Source organism: Rousettus aegyptiacus, unplaced genomic scaffold (genome assembly GCF_014176215.1).
Source record: "Rousettus aegyptiacus isolate mRouAeg1 unplaced genomic scaffold, mRouAeg1.p scaffold_m13_p_5, whole genome shotgun sequence".
In the NCBI taxonomy this organism is placed as follows: Eukaryota; Metazoa; Chordata; class Mammalia; order Chiroptera; family Pteropodidae; genus Rousettus; species Rousettus aegyptiacus.
The window spans coordinates 93,889,762-93,906,744 of record NW_023416308.1 but is presented as its reverse complement, the minus strand read 5'-3'; the positions used below and the strand labels follow the sequence as shown (position 1 = coordinate 93,906,744).

The window sequence follows — 16,983 nt, the reverse complement described above, 5'->3', positions numbered from 1 at the left end:
TTAAAAATAATATGGTTTAATAATTTCCTGATAATTCATTTCAATCTGGCCTATGCATAATTTAACTTATAGTAACATTTCTTTCTGAAACAATAGAATTGCCCCTCCTTTTATCTTCCACAAGAACACTGAATTATCTTTTGTTTTCAAGTAGGCTGGTCTCCTGGATTTAGTTTGTTTCTCAACTGTATCATTAATTTCCTGTGTTTATTCTACCATTTTCATTGGACACAGATATATCTTAAAAACAACTTTCATTAAAAGAAATCACTCCTCCATCCCAACTCTCCATATAGTGCCTATTTTATGAATTATCTCGCATTTCAAAATATTTGCTTACACTTGCTATCCCTTGCCATGCACAACTCATTCTTTCCTCCACATATTCCATTTATATTTATTAGGGTCTTCAGTGACAATTACGTTTCTAAAGTCAGTGGATAATTTTTAATTCTCCTCCTGTTCAATCACTTAACAGCAATTGATATGGTTGGCACCTCCTTTTTTTTTTTTTTTTTGTAGGATTTTGTTTTCTAGACTTCCCTTGACACCACACCCATCCAGTATTTTTCTTCCTTTATCGTCTGTTCCAAATGTTTGCTTGCTCCAGTGCTCCATGACCAGTCCTTTTATATGTGTAATCTCATTGAATGTTAGTCTTTTAATAAGATGAGTAAATTGATGAATTCTTCCCCGAAGTCTGATGTCCTATATCCAACTGCGTCCTTGACTTCTGATTTAAATATTTAATGTAGTTCTCAAATTGCCAAAGCAGAGCTATAGTTTATTAACCTCCCTCAAACTGCTCCTTCTGGATTCCTTCTCGTTAATTCATTCAAGCAATATTTTTATTGCTAACATGTACCAGGCACCAATGGTACACCTAAGGAAGCAAAGCAGAAATGATCTGCCTGGTTCAGGTAATAAGTAGATGGACTTTTTGAAAAAAAAAAAAATCTAGAAACTCACAAAAATATATTAAATCAGTCTGTTTCTTAACGGTGAAATGAGAAACCTAAACAATGTCTATGATAAAAATATATATATATATATTTTTTCCCTGAAAAAAATCTTTTGCTATAAATTTGAAATATTTTCTATGATTACCAATGCTTTTACATATATGTAAGTTTAAATAAGGACTTTTTTTCAGTTACCTTATAATAAACTTCTTATCAACGTGAAACTTAATTCAGGTATCTCCCAGTTGACAATCAGTCTCTAACACATTGAGACAGCTTTTCTTGTTCCTTTGGAGAGTATGCAATGATTCAGATTCATCTGGCCTTGTTTCAGATTCAATTGTGCCTTCAAACACTGGCATTATACATTCCTGCATTTAAGCAAAAAATTCAAAATAAACAATGGTAGCAGAATGATTATAAGGAAAATAAAATAAAATCTTTGATTACTCAATTCTGAAATTCTATAATATCATTTGGGTTGTTTTTGTTCAGAATTTAAAACAATGAAAGAATTCAAAATGCCATTTTGTTTGATGTGTCAATTTTTAGTTCATATGAAAATTGTTTCACTAAATGTAAATATTGGTTTTAAAAATAAAAATTATTTTTAAATGATGGTTATGTTCCTAAATAATGAATTAAGAAAATTATAATGATTATCAACTATTGTGTCTTATATTATTATATTATTATATATTTATTATATGATATATATTATATATTATTCTATCATACAGAGTTACAACCACACGACTGGCAGATCAGCCTTTGAAGAAATAAAAAGTTGGAAGAGAGTAGAGAGATCATCTAACTTCAGTTATCACTAAATCCAGGATCTCAATTGATGCCAAGGTATTCTTTTCTTATCTTGGTTCTGCTCTCCTTTTAGTATTTGTTTCATTCTGTGGTCAGTTTACTCCGAGTGGCCATAAAGATGAATGTAAGGAAGTCCAGCTTGAATGTCCTGACAGTTCCTAATTCTAGTATTGAGAAAGACTATTTCTTTCCCAGAAAATTCCTATCAGATGTTAGTGATGAGTCTCTTTGGCTAAGTTAAGGTCACACACCAATCCTCCAGCCAATAACTGGGACCACAAGAATGGAGTACTCTTATAAACTCATCTGGATTAAGTCCCTGCCTCTTTCGTTTGTGTGTAAAATGGAGAGGATTCTCTGTAATACTATAACCATATAGATTGTGTTAGGATTAATTCCCAATAGAAAATCAAAGATAATGTTTATTCCTCTATATGATGGAATAAAGGAAAATAGGAAGTAAAACACAAGAAGTGATCCATTATAAACATTTTTAAGAATAAATATTTTTTTTCTTTTCTTGAATACTCACTTAGGACAGCTTGAATACTCACTTAGAAAACCTTTATGAAATCAATAGATATGCACACACATTTCCTTGTCTTTATGAATATTCCCTTATTGTTTTCATAAAGAATATTTCATATGAAATATGAAATATGAATTTCATATTTCATATTTTGCAGGACATGGAATATTTGAATGAACTACTTTTAAATTAATTTCACCATTGTTAAGTGTTATTTTACATTTTTCTAGATTAATGTAAAGGAAATTATAATTCATCTTTTAATACTGTAATTTAAAAATTTTCTAGTATAGTCATTCCTAGTGTGGTCAAACATTGTTTTATACATTACTTTTGCACTATTATTCCTCATGTGAATTGCTTCTTGATCATTTGTCTATTTTAAGTATTTTGGGTTTTATAGTCTGAAAAGAAATACACTCCCTCATTCTTATGTCTCTTTTTAATTGATTTCTTTCCCAGAAATCATCAGACGTGAAGTAACTATTAACTGAACTATGTACTGAAAATTTATGGTGAATAAAAAATCTTGTCACACCCTTCATGGAGTTAATGTTCAGTCCAGTAACATTTTTCAGAAGTATAAATAATGTTTATAGTCAATCATACAAATGTTTCTTTTTTAAGTTTTCTAAATTTTCATATCTTTAGAATAATTTTTTAATGACTGCAATTTGCATTCCTCAAAGTGTTGCCTCCCTGGACACTTATGTCAAAATAAGATAAAGTAAATATTACTGGCAACATGTTCAATAATCAAATATGTCTGGCAACATTTGGGCTAAACAGAGTTAAATAGGTTCCTCCCACTGCCATTCTTCATGAGTGTAAAATGTTACTAAATAATGTGGATATCTGGGAGGAGAATGAGTCAGTCATGGTTCTGTCTTACTTTTTATCATGAAGTCTTTTCTCTAGATCATTAATTAGAGCTTATATTCGTTAGGATGTCTGTTTGAAAAGAAATTGCTACAGTTCAGTATTTTTTATATTTAAAAAAGTTTTATTCTGTTATCCGTCTAGAGCAGTAGTCCTCAGTCTTTTTGGCACCAGGAACTAGTGGTCCTATCAACATCTAATGCCTGCTGATCTGACGGGGAGCTGAGACGGTGATGCTAGCTCTGAGAGCAGCTGCAAATACATATGAAACTTCCTTCACTGGCTGATCACTCACCTCCTGCTTTGTGGGCTGGTTCCTAACGGGCGATGGACTGGAAGCGGTCCACAGCCTGAGGGCTGGGGACCCCTAATCTTGAGTATCTTTTAATAAACAAAATAAATTGTAGATACAGATTATTTTCCAAGGATATCTAATTATTAAAATGAATTAAATCTATTTTTGGCTCTTTTGTTAGATATACAAGCGTATATACAAGCGTACAAACATATATAACATTGGCTATTTCCAGAATTCTGAGAATTTTTTTTTTTTTGCAGACATGAAAATATTTTAACAGCCTACTGTTTTTTCTTTAACTATTAGTCTGATTTTTCTTTTTTAAATATTTTCTGATCATTTCCAATCTATTTTTAAAATGCATTTAAATACATATCTTTTCAGCCTATAAAATTATATTATTGGTATTTTATTTCTACACTGAATTTATTTATCAAATTAGAAAAATTTAAAAAAGGGAGAATATTCAGTATTCATCCAAGAACATTATATGCCCTTCCGTTATGCAAATTTTAAATTTTTGTTAAAGACTCAGATTTTGGTAATTTTTCATATTTTTGATAATTTATTATTTTTAGTAATGGATAATTATTTTACATATTGATATTTTAAAAACATTTCTGTGTCAATGTACATAAAAGAGATCACTTCAAAGTTTTTTATTCATTTATGTGTTTGTTTTTAGTGTTTTAATACTATTACAATTAAGGAACAGGCTTCATCATTCATATTTTTAAAATATTTTTCAAATCGAAATCATATACCATTGAACTAATCTTACCATATTTAGCTTTTATGGCTCACTAAGTTCTGTATATAAATTACAAATAATTTTATTTTGGGGCAGGATTATTTTGATGATAAATGACTATGATTGTAAAGATATATTACATTTTACTCAAAACCACCAAAATATATATGCATGTAAATTCGGCTTAGTCAATCTTTTTGAAACTATCTTTCGAGTAATATTTTTAAGACATATGGAGACAATTTATTAAATTACAGTAAGTTTTCCCCCCTATCTTATATGTTATTCAGGTTGATTATAAATCTTACCAATTAAATTTGGCTTTGAATTAGATTAGCTTTTTAAAAAGCATTAAACATGCACCACTACACTTCTCAAAAAATACACTTTTATTATGACCTCAGGTTTAAATTTAAATCTCTACTCTAGACAGCCTGGAGTAAGGAAAAGATTAATGATCTGGGAATAAGCTATGCCAAGTCTTTTGGTAATTCACTTTGTGATGAGACAAATTACTTTCACATTCTAGGCCTTGGGTTTCCCAATGAATGTATATATCATAGACAGATGCTTGTATCCTATGCAGCATCCTTTTGGGGGAACTGACACATCCCAACACAATTACTATGGCTCTGATGAGACCAAAACCCATCACAGACTTCAGAGGGTGCTAATGGTAACTCAGATCTGGGCAATCTGAACTGTTTCCATGGCAATAATCACATTTTCGGTGACTGATTATGAGCTAAACCAGGACAGTAGAATCAATCCTAAGACTTTTGCAGACATTTTGGAGAAGACATATTCTCTTCCTGCTAAGGTACTAAGCAGATAGAATTTAACTTGGGGCTGGCGGACATCATTGTCACCGTTCTGATTGAGAAAACAATGGGGAGAGAAACAATTTACGAATAGTAAATGAACAATACTCTTTATTTTAATTTCTCTATAGCTAATTGATACATACCATAATGTATGAATTAACCTTTTAATAAACTGTTGTATTGTAACTAACCTTTGGTTGCAATGAAATACCAAGGGTAGTTCTGACATGAATAGCAATTGTTTCACTTATGGTATTGTGTAAAACCAAACTGAAACAAGAAAGACATACACCAAACCTTTTTAAAAATAATTTTTAAGTTTTTTTCAGTTATAGTTGACATACAATATTATAATAGTTTCAGGCGTATAACATAGCAATTAGACATGTACTTAATTTATGAAGTAATCACCCCAATAAAACTAGTACCCATTTGACACCCTACATAATTATTACAATATTGGCTATATTCCCTATGCTTTACTTGACATCCCTGTGACTTTTTATAACTGGCCATTTGTACATCTTAATCTTTTTCCCTTTTCCACTCATCTTCCAAACCCTCTCCCATCTGGCAACCATCAAAATATTCTTTGTATCTATGAGTTTGTTTCTGTGTTGTTTATTTTGGTTTTTAAATTTTACATATGAGTGAAATTTTATGGTATTTGTATTTCCCTGTGTGACTTAGTTTACTTAGCATAATACCTTCTAGGTCCATTCACTTTGTCCCAAATGTCAAGATTTCATTCCTTTTTATGGCTGAGTAATGTTCCATCTCACACACACACACACACACACACACACACTCTCTCTCTCTCTCTCTCTCTCTCTCTCTCCATTTATCCATCGATGGACACTTAGGTTGGTTCCATATCTTGGCTACTCTAATTAATGTTGCAATGAACATAGTGGTGCATGCCTTTTCAAATTAGTGTTTGGGTTTTCTTAAGATAAATATCCAAAAGTAGAATTGCTGGGTCATATGGTAGTTCTATTTTTAATTTTTTGAGTAATTTCTATACTGTTTTCCATAGTGGCTGCACCAATTTACAATCTGACCAAGAATGCACAAGGATTTCCCTTTATCCTTTTTTTATCATGATCACTTTGGCTACCTAGGGTCTTTTGTAGTTCCATATAAATTTTAGGGTTATTTGTTCTAGTTCTGTAAAAATGCCAGTGGTATTTTGATAGGGATTGCATTGAATCTATAGATTGCTTTGAATAAAATGGACATTTTAATGATGTTAATTCTTCCTATCATGAGCAAGGTACATTCTTCCACTTACTTGTGCTTTAATTTCTTCAACGTTTTAAAGTTTTCCTGTAAAGAGTTTTTACCTCCTCGGTTAAATTTAATCCTAGGTATTTTATTTTATTTTTTAATACAATTGTAAATTATATTGTTTACAACATATGTCAAATCTTTACTGTTCAAAACAGGTGTAAATTACCTCTTTACTGAGTAATATGTTCTTTTTGAATATTGTTAAGATATTTCCTCATTTTTTTTGCTATTCACAATATAATTGCTAAAGATGTGATGCACCTTTAAATTTAATTTGCACTATTAAAACTAAAATCGTGCCCATCACACTAGCCAATCAACAAAACAATGAATCATGCTCCAATTTGTAGTATTTGTTAATTTCTTTTTTTTTCAAATTTATAAATTTCCACTATAACCTATTTCAACCTACTATCATAACATCAGTGAGATTTCACACTGAGAAGAGATCTGTATTTTCACCATACATATAGTAGATTTAAATAATCTTAATAAGCTATAGTAAATGTAGTAAAATATTAGGAAATTATAAGTTTCATGTATGGATTACTTTTGATTTTAATGTAACATATTTTAGTCTAAGTTTATATAATTTAATTTTAATAATGGCTGTTTAACAACTTTAACAATTTGCTCACAAACATTCCCAAAATTTAACAACTTCCACATTTAAACTTCTGTCTTCTTTGTGTCAGTTTCTGGACCTTAAAATGGATAGTTTTGAGTATCAAATGAGATAACTTATGAAGAATTTTTAAAAATTATAATTCTTGCCAAAAAAAAAATGCTTATTTGGTACCAGTAACCTCACGAAGGTAGTAAACCCCGCTTAACGTCAGTTTCATTATGTATAAAATAAGGTTGATAAAAGACTCTTCTTTACAGGGCTATTTTAAGAATCAAGTGAGACTTAGGAAGCTCTCAGCACAGTTCATGGGCATAAAAATCAAGTAATACTATCTAATGCCCTCAAGTTAAGGGCATTATCTCCTGCAGTAGCATCTCTTCTTTGTTTTGCATATAGTGGGGAAAATAAGTTTTGACCACTCGAGTTGTCTTGGCAAAATTGTACATTTTTGACAAGGCTTCTGTGATATGCTGTTGCCTGGTTGACCTTATTTCACAGTCTTAAAACTCCAATCATGAGTAATCCTTAGTGTTCCAAAGTGCTTCCTTTCCAATATTATCTGTTGCCTAGGGATTTACCCATAGTAATCTCCCTGAGAGATTCTATCAGTGAATTAGGGGTCGATGTATCATAAACATAAAGTAAAAATATTTACTACTGAGGGCCAAAAATGAACATATAAACAATCTGCACATTTTAAAAAAAGTCATTATCACTCTACTTGGGAGTACTGTGTTTGGACAGATTGGAGTTAGGTTGGCCCATTCATAATGGAGAGTTACTCAAACAGCAAACCTGCTCTTCAATGATGCGTCAATCACTGGCTCAAATAATTCAGGAGAGTTTTCATTGAATGCCTTCTTTCTCTAAATTCCAGTACAACTGGATGAAGTGATTTTAAATATATACCATTTTCTCAACTGTAATTTTAAATACAAGTGGTTACAAAATATTATTCTTAAAAACAGCGATTACAATTCTTAATTAAATTAGCCTCCATATAGTTTACGAAACATAGTACAGTATTAAATCATTACATAGCTTTTCATTAGCTCAGTTTACAATATTAGAATATGATTACAATATTAGAACATATCCCATTTTTAAGATTTCACACTAGTAATTTTAAGTTCCTCTATGTGGAATTACAGTGATTAAAGAACTTCATTCTGTCATGATCTTGATTCACTAAATAGCATAGTTCATTAGTTCCAAAGTTCCTTTCTGAATCTGCAATTTAAATTGTCACTGGAATTAAAGCATATTTTAAATAAATTTTACTCCCCAAACTGATGTTTTACTACATGTAGAATGTACTGGAACAATGGTGAACCTAACCAGATAAGAAGCTTTAGGTTACATTACAAGGATTATAAAATTTGAAATAATCGTTCCTGCATAGTTCTGTTCCTTACAAAAACTATGAACTTGAGGCAGTCATTTTTTATTAGTACATTTTCAAGTTTCAGGTTTCTTTATTAAGTATGAATATATGTAAGTAAATATATATAAAATATATATTGACATTTGAACAACACAGATTTGAACTGTGCTGGTGTACTTATTCATGGATTTTTTTTCAGTAAATACCTGTATTGTTTTTGAAGTGTGTTTGGGAGTTGGCAGATGCAGAGGGCTGACTATATGTGTTACCTATGCCACTTTACATAGGGGACTTGAACATCCATTGATTTGGGTATCCACAGTGGTCCTGGAACAAATTCCATGGATACCAAGGGATAACTTAAATTTGGGGGGAGTCAATATTTATATGCATGTTTTTGACTATACAGAAATTGGAGCCTATTGCTGGTTGGGGTGACGTAATAAACAAGAAATAATTAGTTATTAGCCATGCATTAAAGTTTGCCTATTGTGTGCCAAACACCGGTCAGACAGTCATGAACAATGGCGTCAATCATGATCTCTGTCCCCCATGAAATTAACTTATACAAAGGTGACTAATAAACCATAATTATTATAAACTATTAATATCATGCATTGAATCATATACTGTCTAAGATTCTAAGAGATATACTTAAGTTTCTTTGGGAAAAATAATGAGAGAAAGCTAGCTGTTTAACAAAATCCAGGAAATAGAGATGAAAGGCCAAGCAATATAGAAAGAAATATTTTCTCTTGAGAGCCTTGGTAAATAATGTTGAAGCAAAGAAATCCCAAACCTTTGGAGTGAATCCTGGTCTAATGTGGGACAGCGTTAACATTTGTATAAGATAGAGCTAATTTTGGCAGGTCAGAATAAATTGAAATGTATTGATGAGCTCTAGCATGAAACTACTCTAGAGAAGGCTAAAGCTATATTTTCCAGTGAGTTATAGAGAGTAACGAAATTTTTAACTGTTTTTATGAACAACAACAAAAAAAACCCATATATCTAAATTTAGTCATTTTGGTAAATTAGATTGTTTTTCAAAATAGTTTTTCTCCCTTCCCACCTCTATGGAAAGATTATTCTACCAGTTGAGTTGGCCATATATCTTGCTGTAGTCAATGGGATGTTAGCAGATATGAGGAGAGTATAATAAATTCATCTTGAGCATATCTGAATGAAACTTACAGGTAAATATGAAGCAAAAGCAGAGCCATTCAAGCAAGCCCAGCCTGTGTCAGCTAACACCTTAGCAGACATGTAACTGTGATAAGAGAATAAATTATTGCTTTAAGTCACTGAGTTTGTGTGGTTTGTTGTACAATATTAAACCTCATAAATATAGAAACTAATAACACAAAGGGAATGTTACTTTAACAAAAACCTAAGCCACGTGCCAATATATTTTTCTATCAGGTAGGAAAGAGAGAGGAGGTTCTTAAACAAACCATCATCCTCTTACTGGTTATACAAAAAGCGGGGAGACAGTATAAAAATATATTATCCAACTATATGGAGAAATCTCAGTAGGTTATTCATTAGAGGGACCTGAGAATAAAGGGTTATTATTATACCTACACATAGTGCTAAAGGATTTAACAAGTGGAAATGAACAAGTACTCTCCAAATTAAATGGTACAGCAAATACAAATGGATTTGGGTCATAAACAACTGGTATAGCTGTAACAGTGCAAACTAACCTAATACGCACTTTAATTCTGTATTCTTTAGCACTCCACAGAGTGGACAGATTTCTCTATATTAACCAGGAAAAAAAAAAAAGAGTAGAATAAAAGCAAGTAATTATTTTTTGCAACAAAAAGGAATAAGAACATTCTAATCCTTCAAAAACTTTATAATAATTATTCTTTTCTCCTACCCCAATATTTATAGTCTGGACTTTCCCCCCTCTAATTTCTTTCTATGATGAAAAATTAGATTTGCGTCTCAGTCCCCAACTAGATCACACTACCATATAAAATATAAACTCAGAGTCAATATTGTACCAGATTTTTTTTTTTGGCAACTCTGTAAAGGTTTGTTCTATTAACCCACTATATGTTGCACATAAGGAAATTAAAAGGTACTCTGAACATTTGCCTGTAATATTTTTTCCACTTTGAAAGCATTTTCTATTCCTTTCCTAATAAAAATCATTTTTTAGGCACATTGTACTGGTTGATTTTCTATTTGTTCCACCAGATCCCTTTTCTGTTCTTTTCTGCTTTGTTCTATGCCAAAGAATTTGGTAGGTAGTAGATCTTAGGAATAAAAGAGAAAGATATTGAGATGAAGGGTCTTTATTTTTATTTTCAACAGTTAACTCTGCTCACTCACTCCATCTGGGATAGTTATACTCTGATCCAGATATCACATTCTGGTATCATGTCCCAGTTCATTTATCAGAGAGACCATAAAGCTGATGGCTTTCCATGAGGCCCTGAGCAAGAGAAAGTTTTGTAGTAGACAAAACAATAGCATTGTCTGGCCTTTATAGACTTTAGGATCTATGAGTATCGAAGTATCCCTGGCAGATAGCAAATTGTTTGGAGCCTTGGGAATGTTTACTAAGAGAAACAGAGTGGACTCCCTTAGGATCTTTGAATAATGCAACACTGACTTCCTGTGTTAAATAGCCTTCTTTTGAAAAGTGGTTCTGGAGTCGCTTCTGAATCCTTGTAGACTTATCAATGCCCAATGGGATACAAAGTGACTATGGAAGCTGAGACGGGTATCACAAACTTTGGGTTACCTAATTCACCAAATGATAAAGTAGGATGTACATAGTTGCATTCTATTATTAAAGAGAAAAAATAAATGGAACAAGGATGGAGTTTGCTTGGAATCTATAAGGATGAATAGCAAGCATAGCCTATCATGGTACCTATTCCTACCTTTCTTATCTTTGCCTCGACACAATCCTGTGTCTCTACAGAGAATTCTCCGTGATGAGCTGATTAGGAAAAAAAAAAAACAAAAAAAAAAACGGTTAGGCCTAGTTTGCAGATGGCTATGTATCATGTGTTGGCACCCAATAGGAAAAAGATGGTTATGCATTATAGCTTCCTTCAGAGATGTCTCTGAAAAACAGTGGTGAAGAAAAATTCTCCTGGTTAGCAAAACTACAGCATTACATCTTGTTGCCTCCTCTAAAAGAAAGATGACCAAAAGTGCAGATCTACACTCACTGATGCACATTGTATAATGGGTTGACTAGCTGGTTAGGAAATTGGAATTAAAATTAGATTGATATAAAAACATTGGGATAAAGTATAAGATTACACCTCTTGTAAGGAACACAAGAATGAAAATATCTATCCAACATAAATATTTACCAAGCGCCATCCATGATCTCTTCACAATCAGAGGAAAAAGTCCACTATTTTAAAGTTATTCTGCCTCTTTCAAAACTCCATAGTTTATCCAAGAACTCCAGGTTAAAAAATGGCTATGATGGCGGGAATGGTGTATATTAATTTACTTAATGACGTTGTTATTTCACGAAGACTGCCTTGCTTTTACTATTTCTGAGAGCCAGAAATGCCATTTCAGAGGCCAGTGCTGAGCTCCTATTATGACTGCATTACTCAGGGAGACCTGCCCACCACCAAGATGTAGGTTTATTACAATAAACATATGAAGGAAGAGGACAGTACAGTTGCCTCGAAGAAATATCTACACCTGCTACTTTGCAATCAATGGATATGGAGGCCTACTGACCAAGATATGAACATTTCCACTAAATTACAGTCATGATTCCACTAAATTCTAAGGTACAAGCACCTGTGGGTGGTTTCTTCATGGCTTTAAGCTCTCTCCAGGCTTCATTAACTTTCAGCAACCTCTTCCTTCCTCTTGTTCCTCTATGTCTAGATGTGGCAACAATTCATTGATGTTCCCAGACCCTGGGGATTTCATATTGCTTAGCTACTGTAAATAGACCTTCATTAAATTCTTTTCAGTTAAATCTTTAAGTGTGCCACCTGTTCCTGCCAGTATTGTGACTGCTGCAGACACCCATAAAATTCACCCTGAAAATTATCTTCCTTTCTTCCAATTGTCTTTCCCTAAGCCTCTATCTAATCTCCACCTGTGTTAAATGTTCCAAAAAGAGGTGATATTATTCTTTGATATAGATGAAATGGTATTTGTATAATCACTTTTAATTACATGATATCTCAATCAGACATAAAAATCATATTCTTTAAAAATGACAATGAACTAGGAATTTTTGAAACTTTAAATAATAGAACTCCTTCAGCCTAGTGGAATTTTAATTTTCTCAGAGGGATTTCCCTTCCTAAACATCTTTCCTTATACATTGTTTTTTTGCTAAACAAGATCACTGCATTACTTCGGTTTCTCTGGGTCAGTGAATATTAACTCTAGAAAGGATTTTGGGGATTAACCAAATTCAGTTTCTTCATTTGATAAGCCAGGAAACCACAGGTCAAGAGTGGACAAGTAGCTTGTTCAAGATGCCATAACTAATGCCAGAACTAAAGCAAGGTTGGGTCCCTCACTCCCAATACATTGGTGGCATATTACTTCTGGAAAAGACACATTGTTTCTTGCATAAAACTTGTGCTACTGAAATAAGTGCATATCCCTTTAAATTAAAAAAAAGTGTAAATGCATTTATGAGGGGCATGATATAGAAAATTACAGATAAAAATAGACATATATAGATAAACCCAGGGATTAAATGGTCTGCCAGTCAAGGAGGATGAGCTTTGATTAAAAAATGGAATTTCTCAGATGGAATAATGGCTCCCTGAATCACTGTGGTAACTGTCTTTCTTCAGATCAGACAAACTACAAATAACCTTGCTTCTGGCAAAGCCAACAGGTTCTCTCATTTTTATAGCCTTTGGATTGGGTTTAATATGAAAGAATACAAGAACTGTGAATGGCCTGAAGGCAACCACATTCATTACCAATGTCTCAGAGACCTCCCAGAGATCTTGTCTAATATAATTCGACACATGTCTTCAGAGAATAATAACTTTGACCAAACTACACTAATAGACTCCAGCAATCAGCCCAGGGGGACGAGCTTAGCAAAAACATGTAGACAGCTTGAAGAAAATGGGAGAGATTGGAGGGAAAGTGACCTGGCAGGAGGCTTGTTCAGACTGAATTTGATTAAAAAGTTGATTTTAAAAAATAAGAACAAACAAACAAAAAAAAATAGAAAGCATGTCTCTACATTCTAATACAATGCTTTACCTAAGAAGCAATTATAAGCGCACCTCATTTTATTATGTTTCACTTTATTGCACATCATAGATACTGTGTTTTTTACAAACTGAAAGTTTGTGGCAACCCTGCTTTGTGTCAGTTTTTCAGCGCCATTTTTTTTTCCCCAACAGCATTTGTTCACTTTGTGTCTCTGTGTTACCTATTGATAATTCTCACAACATTTCAAAGTTTTAATTATATTTGTTATGGTGACCATTTCAGTGAAGGAAGTAACTACAGATGTAGTGAAAACAACAGAAGTAGAATTAAAAGTGGAGCCAGAAGATGTGACTGCATTGTTAAAATCTCACAAAGCTGCATCTTATGGATCAGCAAAGAATATGGTTTCTTGAGATGAAAACTACTCCTGGTGAAGATGCTGTGAAGACTGTTGAAATGACAAGTAAGGATTTAGAATACTATATAAACTTAGTTGATAACACAGTGGCAAAATTTGAGAGAATTGATCCCAATTTTGAAAGAAGTTCTAGTGTGAGTAAAATGCTATGAAACAGCATCACATGCTATAGAGAAATCATTCATGAAAAGAAGAATCAACTGATGTGGCAAAATTCATTGGTGTCTTATTTTAAGAAATTGCCACAGCCAGCCCAGGCTTCAGCAACCACCACCCTGATCAGTTAGCAGCCATCAGCATTTTCACCAGTCACCCTTCACCAGCAAAAAGATCAGGACTTGTTGAAGGCTGAGATGTTAGCATTTTTTTAAAAAATATGTGCATTGATTTTTGTAAGGCACACTTAACAGACTACAGTATAGTGTAAACATAACTTTTTATACACACTGGAAAACCAAAAAGTTTGTGTGACTCACTTTAATGAGATACTTGCTTTATTGCAGTGGTCTGGAACTGAAGTGTCGATAGCTCTATGGTGTGCCTGTTGTTTATTTTTAAAAATAATTTCAGGTTCAGACTGTCAGTTTTGCTACAATTAAAGGTGAAGCAAAGTCTATAACCATGCTACCCTGAACACGCCCAATCCCATCTGATCTCAGAAGTTAAGCAGGGTCAGGTTAGTACTTGGTTAGTACTTGGATGGGAGACCACCTAGGAAGACCAGGTGCTGTAGGCGTGAAAAAAAAAAAAAAGGTGAAGCAAAGAGTACCATTAGACTAAAGTTGCCACAGTTGTCTTTGGCAGCTTCTAACCCTTGCTTTCCCAGTGGGTGCTCTAGGGGCGACTGAAACCCAGCACAGGGACAGGGCACAGGAAGGTTGCTCAAGAAATACATTCGAGGGATGGAAGGCCGATATCACATGTACTACATACCAATATCAAAACTATAATTGAAAACCACAAGTAAAATTTAGAAAAACAAACTGCCAATTATGAAAGGATCTTTCTGTGACACTCTAGAAGATTCCCCAGTAACTTAGAAGTGCCTCATTATAGTATTTTCATTCTATCGTGTATCATTTATTGGTGGGGTAAAAATTAATTTGTAATTATTTTCTTAGAGTTCTCTCACCAACCCTCCACCCATGCTTTCTCAATTACTTGCTAAATTATAGACCAGGTGTGCTGTCATTGTCTATTTATCTTCTTGGAGAATGAAGTTGGCTAACAGAGGTAAAGGAAGTCATCCTCAGTGTATTATGCAATCATTTCACTTTATTTTCTAACATGATATATCTCTCACATCTTTGTGAACTGACCTATGACTTCTGATGCAGAAAATATCCCTGGAGACAGAGAAGCAGTAATTCTAGGTGTATTTTGCTTAGGGAGAACTTTATTTTGAAAATCTGTTAGGACATGAGGAAAACTGAACTTGTCAACCTGTTTATTATTAGGTGCAATAGATTTACCTTGTGTGCTACTTTCAATTGTGTTGTCTTCAATGAACACTGTCACCTCAAAAGATTTCGAAAACCTATTAAAGAGGAAAAGGTAGTAGAGAAAATATTGTCAAAGAAATATAACTTTCTAAGGCAGATTTTGAAATAACACTGATCCACATATGCTAGAAAGTGTACTTTAATTCATCTTTAAACTCTGCCACAATACTGCATAGTTATGACTCTCATCTAGCACTTCACACGTATTTGTGATACATTAATCTTTTTGGAACAGTATATTATAATATGCTAATTATATTTAAAGTCTGCATAGGGGTCATATAATGAGTGCTTACTGTTTACTGTACATCAGTATGTAATGTTTAATATACTATTGTAAAGAAGTTGTACAATGGAATATTTCTCAGCCAAAAGAAAAGATGAAACACTGCCATTTACAACAATACTGATGGATCTTGAGATTATCATGCTAAGCAAAATAAGTCAGATCGGAAACGCTAAGAACTGTATGATTTCACATATATGTGGGATATAAAACTGAAAGCAACAAACAAGACAAACAAACAGATTCATGGACATGGACAAGTTTAGTGGTTACCAGAGGGAAAGGCTGGGGGAGGTTATAAAAGGGTAAAGGGGTCAAATATATGGTAAACACACAGTGCAATATACAAATGATGTATTATAGAATCATATGCTCAAAACCTATATAATTTTATTAACCAATATCACCCCAATAAATTTAACAAAAATAATATACTATTGTGTATTTGACATCTTATAAATTATTAGCATAACAGATTTTACATAGATTTAATAATTATTTCCAGTAATATGGTCTCACAGTTGCTTATTTGTGGTTAAGCTTTTAATGAAATTTAAAATGTAATATGTGATTGCAATGTGGAAAACATGAATAGTTGCACATAGGATAGATGTCCTTATGTTAAATGAATGGATACCTATGGTTAGAGTTAAACCATTCAATGACAACTTTTAAAATGATTTAAATATTGTGCCTCAAATATTCATGAACTAAAAGATGAGGCGTTTCAGGGAACTGCAGTGAATGACTCAAAGATAATTATAGTGTAGTCATGACCTTGACCGAGTAGATGGTTGTAAAGATGTAGGAGAAAAGAGATTTCTCCTACATACAGAAAATAAATCATAGGCAAGATGTGTAAATTATTACATATAATATAGAATTTTAAATACACACATATAACTAAATTAAGAACAAAGTATTATAAGTTTTAAATAAGTGACTGGTATTATTATGTGTCTTTGTTCTCTCACAAGTTGATTATCCTGAGTGTAATCAAATGACATCAAACTTTTTGTTGCCATTCTTTTGAGGAATAAATTATGTGGCAAGGCCCTCAACTACCTGTGTCAGGATGCCTGGCCTGTTTGAATCTATGCAATAACATTCCTGGAAGACTCAGACTGTAGGACTGTCAGGGAGTCTTTTAACACTGAATAGTCATTAAAATATCTATTATTCGTTTCAAAACTCTACTCATAAATCATTTCTAAATTATTTTATGT

General features: G+C 32.8%; 1 pseudogene; it reads left to right on the top strand.

Moving 5' to 3' along the window:
- The first annotated feature begins 14,580 nt into the window (after positions 1 to 14,580).
- LOC118603670 lies at positions 14,581 to 14,705 on the top strand (annotated as a pseudogene).
- The last annotated feature ends 2,278 nt before the right edge of the window (positions 14,706 to 16,983 follow it).